Source organism: Chiloscyllium plagiosum, unplaced genomic scaffold (assembly GCF_037043375.1).
Source record: "Chiloscyllium plagiosum isolate Xiang-an unplaced genomic scaffold, Cpla_swu_hap1 HiC_scaffold_27, whole genome shotgun sequence".
NCBI lineage: Eukaryota > Metazoa > Chordata > Chondrichthyes > Orectolobiformes > Hemiscylliidae > Chiloscyllium > Chiloscyllium plagiosum.
The window spans coordinates 7,375,098-7,386,276 of NW_028270165.1; the positions used below are offsets into that span (position 1 = coordinate 7,375,098).

The 11,179-nt window shown below is 44.6% G+C and overlaps 1 non-coding gene across 1 annotated transcript; it reads right to left on the bottom strand.

The window, feature by feature from the left end:
• Positions 1 to 10,613: 10,613 nt before the first annotated feature.
• On the bottom strand, positions 10,614 to 10,685 carry trnae-cuc (transfer RNA glutamic acid (anticodon CUC)). The gene has a single exon. It is a non-coding gene; the product is annotated as a tRNA-Glu (tRNA).
• Between the last annotated feature and the right edge of the window lie 494 nt (positions 10,686 to 11,179).

An 11,179-nucleotide genomic window follows, 5' to 3' on the forward strand; every position in this document is an offset into this window, starting at 1 on the left:
ATGTGCAAGATCTGTTCTTCATCAAGTCTGGTTAGGAACAGTTGAGAAATTGAGGGACATTGCATGTTTTAATTTCACTGTGTTGTGAATCTGGTGAGAGTGACATTCATTTGTATTTGGTTGCTTACCCTTAGTTGTAATGTCTTTCACCCCAACTATTCACTATGGGAGTGAGTTCCACAGTCTCACCACACTCTGAGGTTTTTCATGAAATCTTTAGTACAGAATTGGAAGGGAAAGTGTTGACGAGGGCAGAATATAGGGTCTTAAATGCAAAAGCCAGGAAGTCATTCGACAAAGTAAAACCATGACAATGTAGGGACAAATAAGGAACTTTGACAGCAATGAAGAGGTCACACGTCAGATTTCAAGATAATGGTCGTGACAAAAAGAAAAAGTACTCTGCTGATATTGGATATTGTAATTAAGCAAGTTTCGAGATGCTGCAGTTGGTTGAATATGATGACGTAAGCGATGAAATAACCAAAACCACGAATGTAATTTGATGTCGGTAACCATAAAGCAAGAGTATACTGTTGCTTGATATAGGTCAATTGCGTGCAAGTAGGCCATTCAGCCCATCGAGTCAACATTGACTGACCGTCCCACCCAAAACCAGTTCGTTACTCTATCTCTGTAACACTGCATCTCCCATGGTCAATCTACAGTCACCTTCACATCCTTTGGACTGTGGGAGGAGGCCAGAGCACCAGAGGAAACCAACGCAGACACAAGGGGAGAATGTGCAAACTCCTCACAAAGGGTGGGTTCAAACTCAGATCACTGATGCCGTGAGGCAGCAGTGCTACCCACCGTGCCACCACCACATGCTGCTTTCTAAAGAAGTGAATTTCAAAGACTTGGGAACACTTGAGAGAAAAACAAAACTCTCCTATCTTAAATGAGAGGCTAGTCTCTGGCTAGAAATGAGTGGACATTACATTTACATTCAGTCCTCTCCAGATGTTATACAGCTTCATCAGATCATCTGTTTCTTCTAAACGCAAATTGATACAAGCCCAGCCTGACATCTCCTTGTCCCCGATTATAAGTTGAGTAAATCAGCGACCCTCGACCTCACTGGCATGACACAGGATGCCCTCAATCCAAGTTGACCTTAATTGTCTAACCTCTTGACGCCCACGCCACCATGTGGTCAGCCGCAACTCAGCCCTGAACCAGAGCAGAGGAACTGAATAGACAGCAGTGAAGTGGACATTGCATTCCCGGAGAATATTGTTCAAGTGAGAAAGTTGTTCAGCTCACATTCAGATCATTGCAGGGATCATATCTCTTCTCATTTAAATATCTTAGATCCCAATAACGGTCTAGTTTTGTTGTACATTGTGTGTGTTTTACCTGATTTTCTGTTGCTGTCATTCCCATTAGGGTGTGTGAATTCAGTGCCAGATAATAGGCTCAGTTCTGAATTATCCTTGAGGATTGGTGTAGAACGTACTAAGTGTCAGTCATAATGGAAGAAGCTGTACTGTTTATTTAACCCTTTGCTGTCATTGTCCAGGGACTGAATGAATGGGGAAGTGTAGAGGAAGTTTTACTCTGTATCTAACCCAATGCTGTCTCTGTCTTGACAGTGTTTGTTGGGGACAGTGTTGAGGTAGCCTCACTTTCAATTTAAGAGTAGAGGAAGCTTTATTCTGATTGTAATCCCATGCTGTCCTTGTCCTGGGAGTGTGAGATGGCATCTGTAATTGAAGTGAATGCAGACTTGCTGTGGGAGTGGAGGGTACTTCTACCTGAGCACACCCATCTTTGAGATTGCTGTGCTGATCAAGACAATCTCAGACACCTTCATTCACTTTTCCAACCAACCACAGGGTGGTTAAGGATGGTATAAATGCAAGCATTGCCAGCGATGCCCACACACCATGCATGAATAAATACTTTTTGTTTAAAAGTTACATTCACGTTTCAAACCCTCTAATGTATGATTACTTACATGGAGAATTCCTGTCAGTTTGGAATATCATTTTAAAACATAGGAATGTGTCAACCATGTAGAAATATAACAAGAACAACAAATGGAGAAGTAAACAGGTAATGAGCAGGACCAGAATGCTGAGTCAGTCTGACCTCCATGGCTGAGAGAGTTCTCCCAGATGTTGAAGTTACACCAGTGCCTTTTACTCTTGCAGCTTGCCCAAAGTTTGTCCCCGATGTAAGATCATTCAATGACCCGAAGAACTGACTGTTTTTATCTCCATAGCTGCTGCCAGACTTGCTGAGTAATTCCAGCCCTTCTGCTTTATTCTTTTATCGGATTTGAGCTTCCCTAAGTCAGTGTAATAAAGAACTGCAATGCTGGAGATCTGAAACACAAAAATGCACCAATTGCTGGAGAAACTCAATAGAACTGGAAGCACAAGTGGAGAGAGAAGCAGGGTTAGCATTTCAAGTGCTGTGACCCTTCTTCACAACTGTTCTGGACTCAGGCCAGGATATTTACTCTGTTTCTTTCTCTCTCTCTCCACCGGTGTTGCCAGACTGGCTGAGTTTCTCCAGCACTTTCTGTTCTGACACTTTAACAAGGTTGATGTTTGGTATCCATCCTTAAGTGCAAGGTGTCTTGCTTATGCCAATTCAGAGGGCAATTTAAGAGTCAACCACATTGCTGTGTGTCTGGAGTCACATGTAAGCCAGACCAGGTAAGCATGGCAGTTTCCCTCCTGAAAGGACATTGGTGAACATGGGCTTTTATGACAATTGACGTCAGTGCCATCGATACCATACTGAGACTAATTTTGTGTTCCCCATTTTTTATTTGAATTATTCACATCTCACCTCTTGCTGTGGTGGGATTTGAACTCATGTTCCCTGGATTACTCATCCTGTGACATTATGTCCACACTGTTGTTTCCCATCTTTTGCTATTTTGTGTTTGCTCTTTACGTCTTTGTCCTCAGATGTTTGGGAAATTGAACCTGTTTTAAAGATTGCCCTAAACCTGCCCCTTTGACCAAGTCTTTGGTCACCTGTCCTAATCTGTGCTCCACTCTTGTGATTTTTAAAGGAATTCCCATTATGTTCACGTGAAGCACTTTGAGATAGTTCACTGTACCACAGGTATTATTTGAATGCAGCTTGTATCCCTATCTTAATATCTGAAAATAGAGGGTCATATTTTAAAAGTAGAAGACAAAAATGAGGATGATTTTTTTTCTTTCTCATGGTTGTGTGTCTTCCTCAAAAGGCAGTGAATTCAAAATCTTTAAGGCAGAGGTAGATAGGTTCTTGCTAACCAAGTGGGTGACAGATTGTCGGGGATGTGGAGGAATGTAGAGCTGAGGTTGTATTCAGATCAGCCATGATCTTATTTAATGTTGCAGCAGGCTCGTAGGGCCTAGTGGCCTACTCCCGCCCTTTGTATCAAGCAGTCTGTGTCTCCCCTCTTATAGCTATGAACTGGATCATTCCTTTCCAATATTGCGCCTTGCAGACAGTTAAGTGAACACCAGATGGTCTCCTATTGGGAGCAGGCATATTGTAGCAATTGCAATATTTCTTGTGTTAATTTTGTTGCTTCTTACTCAGTATTGCTGAGAATCATCTAAATAAAAATCAAAACACTTCTATAATTATCGCACCAATGGAAGTGTTGGTTTGGATGTAACATTATTGAATTAGCCATTCCCATCTTTTCCAGAATTCTATATTTAAAGCCCTCGAGTCTGGTTTCTACCCCTGAAACAGTTCTTATCAAGGTCATATTTGACATCCTTTGTAACGGTGACAGGGATGAACATTCCCTCGTCGACCTGCGGACAGCCTTGATCAGGGTTAATGACAGTACTGACCCTCTCCAACATCGCTGTATCCTCTGGGAGGGTCTGCTTTTAGCGTCTTCCGTTCTTATTTATTTAACCGTAGCTGCTGGTGTTGGCATCTATACTGATGACATCCAACTGTGCCTGAACACCACTTCTCTCCCGACTCCTCTGTCATTCATAATTTACCAATAATTTTATCTGAATGCCTGCCCAATTTCCAGCATTGGATAACAATAAACATTCCCTTAGTTAAATATTGTGAAGTGTGAAGCCATTGTTTTAGTCCCCAAGTTCGACCTGAGCACCCCCCGCCCCTCCCCCAACCCCAGTAACTCTGTTGACATCCTTCTTGTCACATTTAAAACTAGGATCGATAGATTCGTGATCAGTCGGGGGATGAACAGTTACAGGAAAAGGGCAGGAAAGTGGATGTGGGGAATGCCAGATCAGCCACGATCCTACTGAATGGAGGAGCAGGCTCAAGAGGTTGAATGGCGTATTGCTGTTCCTATTTCTTGTGGATCCCGAGCCCTGACCTCTGATACAGGACACTGACTTCAGTTTGTGCCATTACTGAGAGTGCTGATGTTCCCTTGTGTAATATCAACAACTTAGCAGCTGCTGAAACCTCTTGCTCCTTTGTTACCTCTGAACACAATATGCCAATGTGTTCAGGGGAGGCGATGGCCACTTTATTGTCACCAGACCATTCACCCAGGTAATGTTCACGGGACTTGGGTTCAAAACCTGCCACGGCAGATGGTGGAATCTGAATTCAATATAAATCTGGAATTAAGAGTCAAATGATGAAATCGTTGTGGTTTGTTGTAAAAACTTATCTGGTTTCCTGCTGTCCAAACCTGGTCTGATCTACATGTGATTCAGATCCACTGTCAGCTGGTTGAATCTTCACTGCACTTTCAATCAAAACCTCCAGCCGGAGGTTCACGATAACCTCCCTACTTTTATATTCCATTGAAAGGCCAATCTCCCTTTTGCCTTCCCGATTACTCACTGAACTTGGATGAAGAGTTCATGTCATCCTCACCACCTGCATTCTAATCAACTGTCTCTGCTGCAGTCCTGGCAATAGTACATTCACTTTGCTTATCCAAGTAATTCATATAAATATGGTAAATAATTTTGTGCCCCAGCACTGATCCCTGTGGAACGTTGCTAGTTATAAGTTGCGATCCTGAGCATGCCCCTTATCCCTCCTGTATCATTGGTTAGCCAATCATCTATCCATGCGATTAGACTGTTTCCAATGTCATGTGCATATCATTGGCTCTGCCAGCAAGTCTTCCCAAACTGTCCTTGAAAAAGTGGTGGTGAGCTGCCTCTTAAATTACTTCACAAATATGATGTGGTCTATAATAAAGGTTCAGGAGCGAGTTCCAGGATTTTGATCAAAAACATCGAAGCAATGCGTATATGTCACAGTCGGAATGTGGTGTTCACACTTATCTCCTCTTGCTGGTTGAAGTGATGGAGTGGAAGTTGCTCTTGAAGAGCCGCCACTCATATAATCAAGCCAGACAGATCAATTGTGGCCAGAGACACTGCCATTTTGACTTCTCATCAATCTACATTCTTTCCATCCAAGTTTTAGTCACATCAAACTGCCTCGCAATGCTGTATGGCCACAGTAAACTATAATAACGTGAAGATCGCTGGGATGATTTTCTACATCCGACTGCAATATAATCACAAATCATTGTTTCCAGTTTTGGTGGAACAAACGACATCGTATTGGTGGATAATTACAGTTAGTGCAAACATAGCTATCCATCGATATATAGTAATTCTGATCACTTCAATGGCCAAATTTCAATTCAGAAACCAAGTGCACTCGGCTGCTTGTAACACAGACAACATGACAAAATGGCTCATAGGAGGAGAAATGGGACATTCAAGAGGAGTGTAATGTTTGCTTTTGGTCACCTCCACAATTGTTAGAAAAACAGGTTGAAAGGATTCTTAAAAGGTGGCTGAAGTAATAATGTGGCATAACACTTCAGACAGCGCAAAGTGGAAGATCACTTTCTAGTGGAAGAAAAAGACATATCTTATTTCTGAAAGAACTGGGAAACAGAAGAGGGAATGAAATCTGACTTGGGAGCTATTTCCTAATTGTTGAGAATGTTGTTTCATCACAGTCTTGGTTTAGAGCATAAGCTCTCCATCAGGAATAAAGGGTGGCCCAAGGGGGCTGAGAGGTAAATGGGAAGGAAGTGGGGCTGGATGAATGGCAGCTGGGAATGCAATAGGTAGATGGAGGTAGGGATTGATGATAATAGGTCAGAGATGAGGGTGGAGCAAATAGGTGAGAAGCAAGGTGGACAGGTATGACAGGTCAAGAGGTTGGTGTCGAATTGGAAGGTTGGATCTGGGACAAGGTGGGGGAGAGGAAATGAGGAAACTGATGAAATCTACATTGATACCATGTGGTTGGAGGGTCCCAAGTCAGAAGGTGAGGTGTTTTTCTTACAAGCGTCGGGTAGCAAGAGTTTGGCAGTGGAGGCGGCCCAGGACTTGCATGTCCTTGGCGGAATGGGAGGGCGAGTTAAAGTGTTCAGCCACAGGGCGTCGGTCGTTTAGTTTTAGTGTCCCAGAGTTGTTCCCTGAAACGTTCCGCGAGTTGGCGTCCAGTTTCCCCAATGTGGATGAGACCATATTGCAAGCAATGGACATAATCTTATAAATAGATTGCATAAATCTTAGCCTGCCAGAGCTCTTTTCTTTAATTAAATTAAAGAAAATTTTAACTAAATTGGGTGACTGCATGAAACGGTTTGTTGGTCAGATTTGAATCATCACTCCCAAATGAGACAATGCCATGAATTACAGTGAACTGCTCTTTTTGTTAAAAACCACAAGTTCTTGATGTATTTTCACAACTTACTGGTATTCACATCTGCACATTCAATGTCAAACTCTGACATCAGAAATGAAATTACACCATTAATTTTGACTTTCAATATTCGAAGAATCAAATTAATAGCACACAGTCAATACCCAGTCTGAATAATATGAAATTAAATTTAACCAAAAATACATAAAACCAAGCTGGAAGATAAGAAATGGGGGAAGGGCATAAAGCAAGAAATGCAGCATCATAGAAGGTGCTCCTCCAGGGAGTGTATTTTACCAACTACCGCTGCTAAATATAAACACTCTGATATGATCCTCCGGTTTTAATGTAAACCATAGCCCCATACAGTAGGAACCATTAAATGAGTTAAAAATACAAGCCTTGAGCAAATCCAGCCTCCAGCCTTACCCCCATCTTCTTGGAGCTTGGAACTTCCTCAAGCACCGGCGGGTCGTTGAACTCCTGGGCTCCAGCTGCCACTCCTCCACTGAAGAAGCTGTGGGAAGCAGATGCAAAGGCAAGATACAGAACAGAGCACCATTGTAAATGAAAGCAGCTTACGAAGACATTGGGCAATAGCATCACATGGTTTTTACCCATCGACCTCTGGGTTATGTGCCCAGCACACTCACGCAGCACTACTCTGCTTCTGGGCTCCCAGTAGCTGGATTGTGGATCAGTTTAAAGTAGGTCCTATATCTCTGACAACATCGGTACACAAGGCAGTGAAGAAAGGTTTCAGCACACTGGCCTTCATCAATTAGGGAATTGAGTATAGATGTTGGCAAGTTATGTTGTAGTTATACAGGACGTTGATGAGGTTGCACCTGGAATATTGTGATCAGTTTTGGTCCCCTTGGTGTTCTGACTTCTTCAACTCTGGGTTTGTGTTGAACTTGATGGGATACTTTGTCCAACTTAGCATGTTTAAACAGTATCGCTCAGATGATTGATTTGAAACTTTTCAGGAAGTGAGCTCAATAAGATTGAACTATTCAAAGTTACTTGGACCCTATTTTAAAATTACATCAGTACCAGTAGTCAAAGACACGTACAGCATGGAAACAGACCCTTCGGTCCAACTTGTCCATGCTGACCTGATATCCTAAATTAATCTAGTCCCATTTGACAGCACCTGACCCATATATTCTGGCAGCTCATTTCATATATGTACCACCCCCTGCATGAAGACGTTGTCCCTTTAATATATTTCGCCTCTCACCCTAAACCTATGCCCTCTAGTTCTGGACTCCCCCACCCCTGAGAAAAGACCTTGTCTATTACCCTGTCCATGCCCCTCATGATTTTGTAACCTCTATTAGGTCACTCCTCTGCCTCCGATGCTCCAGGTAAAACAGCTCCAGCCTATTCAGCCTCTCCCTGGAGCTCAAACCCTACAACCCCCAGCATCATTCCCATAAATCGTTTCTCATGGAGAAGTTAACGTTTCAGTCCTGAAGAAGGGTTAATACCAAAACGCTGACTACTCCACATTCTGAGGCTGTATTCTCCCAACCTCCTGCTTGCAACTTCGGGTTGCAATATGTAGTGGCTCAGTGGTTACCACTGCAGCCTCACAGCGCACGGGACCCAGGTTTGATTCCAACCTTGGATCGCTGTCTGTGAGGAGTTTGCACAATCTCCCAGTGTCTGCATGGGTTTTCTCTGGGTGATCCTGTCTTCTTACATAAACCAAAGATGTGCAGGTCATGTTGATTGGCCATGCTTAATTGCCCATAGTGTTAGGTACATTAGTTAGAGGGAAATGGGTGTGGATGGGTTACTCTTCGGAGGGTTTGTGTGGACTTTTTGGGACAAATGGCCTATTTCCTGTAGCTAATCTCATCTGCACTAATTTTGTCTCTAACGAATGGCAGAGTAGATTCGACGGGCCCAATGGCCTAACTTCTGCTCCGATGGTCTTGCGGTCTGAGGTTTATTTGGATCATTTCATTGGCAATGTGCAGTCCCTGGCTCAATGAGCAGCAGTGCCCCCGCTGGTGCTTCCGCAAGTTGCAAGCAAACATGAACCTCTTCCCACACTCGGGCCAGCTGAAGGGCCTCCCACTGCTGAAGGACACACAGGTGTTTCAGCAGGGTGGAGGAATTGCTGAAGGCCTTCCCGCACTCAGGTCAGCAGAATGGCCTCACCCCCCCACCCCCCCCCCCCCGCCCCCGTGTGGACCAGCTGATGCTTCCGCAGTGTGGAGGAGCGGATAAAGCCCTTCCCACACTCGGGGCAGGAGAACGGCTTCTCCCCGGTGTGGACGGACTGGTGCCTCAGCAGGGCTGAGGAATTGCTGAAGGACTTCCTGCACTTAGGGCAACTGAACGACCACTCACCCATGTGGACTCACCAATGGGCCAGCAGGTCGGAGGAAAGAGCAAAGCCCTTCCTACACTCGGGGCAGAAGAACGACCTCTCCTCAGTGTGGACCCATTGGTGTCTCAGCAGGTGGGAAGAACTGCTGAAGGCCATCTCGCACTTGGGGCCGGAGAACAGCCTTCCCCGGTGTGGACCAACTGTTGCGGCAGCAGGCAGAGGAATCACTGAAGTCCTTCCCACACTCAGGGCAGCAGAAGGGCCTCTTCCCCTCTGTGGACCCACTGGTGCTTCAGAACCCTTTCAAATTTCACAGTGTCCTTCTGATAGGAGACCAGAATTGCACACAATATTCCAAAACTGGTCTAACCAATGTCCTGTACAGCCACAACATAACTTCCCAACTCAAATACTCAGTCAGAGGATTGGGAAAGCTTTCAAAACCCACAAAAAACAAACAGGAAAGAATGGACGGCCAAACGAATTTTTGAAAGTCAGCTTGGAAGCATCAATGAGAAATCGGCGGACTGGGTCTATTGGGTACCCGTTCTCCTTAAATACACTATATACGTATTTCTCTTCTGCTCTTCGTAGTTTCTCTGTGCTGCAGTGTGTAGTGGCTCGTTGAAATAATGTCCTGATGCAGCAACGTTTGTGGGTGTTGGGATGATTGTTTCTGAGTTTATAAATTTGGTTTGTGTGTGTTGTTTTTCTGTAGATGCTAGTTTGAAGTTCCCCATTGACTGTTCGCTCTACTGTGACATCTAAGAATGGTACTTTGTTGTTGTTCTCCTCTTCAAACCAGGAGCCCCCCTCAGGCCCAAAGCCTCACAATTTGGAACACCAATATACAGACTAGTCAAAGGCCTCCACTGAAAACACCAAGTCGAAGATTCACGCCACTCCATTTACTCCATCCAAGAATTCCTGAACACCAAAGACACTAAGATAGAAGAGGATGGAATAATGCTGTCCTTTGACATAACAGCCCTGTTCAAATCCATTAACATCAACTTGGCCAAAGAAAACTGAAGACACTACTCGAAGAACCAGAGACACAAACACAGCACCAACTTCATCAGCAAAGATAGCACTGTCAACCTCGTAGAACTGTGTCTTACCACCCACTTCATATTCAGCAACAAGCCCTCCAAACAAATCAACGAAATACCCATGAAACCACCAGTATCAGGATTCCTCGCAGAAGCAATAATGCAGAGACTCGAACAAACAGCCCTTCCAACGATCCACCCAAACTTTGGGTCCACTACAGTGATGACACTTTTGTCATTAGAAAATGAAACAAATTAGAGGAAACCTACAAAACCATCAACAATATCCTCGCTGACATAAAATTCACAAAAGAGGAGAACAACAACAAAGTGCCATTTCTAGATGTCACAGTAGAGCGAACAGTCAATGGTAAATTCAAAACAGCGTCTACAGGAAAACAACGCACACGAACCAAGTACTGAACTACAGAAGCAATCATCCCTCCACATACAAACAAATCTGAATCAGGACACTATTTCAACGAGCCACGACACACTGCAGCACCTAGGAACGACTTTAAATAATGACACAGCGCATTTAAGAAGAATGGGTAGCCTGCACCCCTGAAAATGGTTTCCCTGACCGGGAATCGAACCCGGGCCGCGGCGGTGAGAGCGCCAAATCTTAACCACTAGACCACCAGGGAGATGCGGATTCCGCTTGTCAGCTCTCCTAAAAATTACTTTCCTGCCCGGTTCCTGAAGAAGGGCCTGTGCCCGAAACGTCGAATCTCCTGTTCCCTGGATGCTGCCTGACCTGCTGTGCTGTTCCAGCAATAAAGTTTCAACTTTGATCTCCAGCATCTGCAGACCTCACTTTCTCCAGCAAGCTTTCACCTGTGCATCCAACAATGTCATTTCTTGTATCCATTGCTCCCGATGCGGTCTCCTCTACATTGGGGAGGCTGGAGACTCCTCGCAGAGTCCAGTCACGGCGCTTGAGGGGATATTTCCAGGACACCCGCAACAATCAACCCCATCGCCCTCTGGCCCAACATTTCAACACCCCCTCCCACTCTGCCGAGGACATGCAGGTCCTGGGCCTCCTCCATCGCCGCTCCCTCCCCACCCGATGCCTGGAGGAAGAACGCCCCATCTTCCGCCTCGGATAAATTCAAACCCAGAACATTAATGTAGACTT